The sequence below is a fragment of the Tupaia chinensis genome, unplaced genomic scaffold (assembly GCF_000334495.1).
Source record: "Tupaia chinensis unplaced genomic scaffold, TupChi_1.0 Scaffold000355_1, whole genome shotgun sequence".
Classification (NCBI taxonomy): Eukaryota; Metazoa; Chordata; class Mammalia; order Scandentia; family Tupaiidae; genus Tupaia; species Tupaia belangeri.
Genome location: NW_006159850.1, coordinates 1,409,600 through 1,410,304, shown reverse-complemented (window position 1 = coordinate 1,410,304; position 705 = coordinate 1,409,600).

Here is a 705-nt window from a genome sequence, read left to right as displayed (position 1 = left end):
CTCTGGACAGACAGCCACCCCCCTCTGGACAGACAGCCACCCCCTCCTGGAAAGACAGCCACCCCCCTCTGGACAGATAGCCACCCCGCTCTGGACAGACAGCCAAGAGAAAGACCCTGCCCACGCAGAGCTTGGACACGTTCGTGCAGGCAGTCTGCATGACAGCCACAGGCAGAGAGGACCCAACGCTGCATTTCTTTTTATTTATTTATTTTTTTTTGAGAGATTTTCGCTATAGGGTGTGTGCGCTCGCCAGACAGACAGAGAGAGACAGAGAGACAGAAAGCGAGAAATCACCCCCCAGAGGGGATGGTCACGCCGCAATCCCTTCTCCTCCATTCTCCTCTTGGGATCTTGGGCACGCACGCACATGCGCCCCGTGTGAGTTTTAAGCCACCGGGTCCAGGACGCGAACCACGGTCGACTACGTGGGAGTCCAGCGACATAGCCATTACGCTAACTGCTGGTTCCCTCTAACTTGCTTTTAAGTGCACACATTTTACTCATGGACGCTTATGCCTGCACCCACATGCATGTGGAGGCACCCTTGGCAAGGTCTGTCCACACCATGAACCCCCTCCATTGGCCCTCTAGCTTGGCAGGACCTTTTCTTTCTTTCTTTCTTTCTTTCTTTCTTTCTTTCTTTCTTTCTTTCTTTCTTTCTTTCTTTCTTTCTTTCTTTCTTTCTTTCTTTCTTTCTTTCTT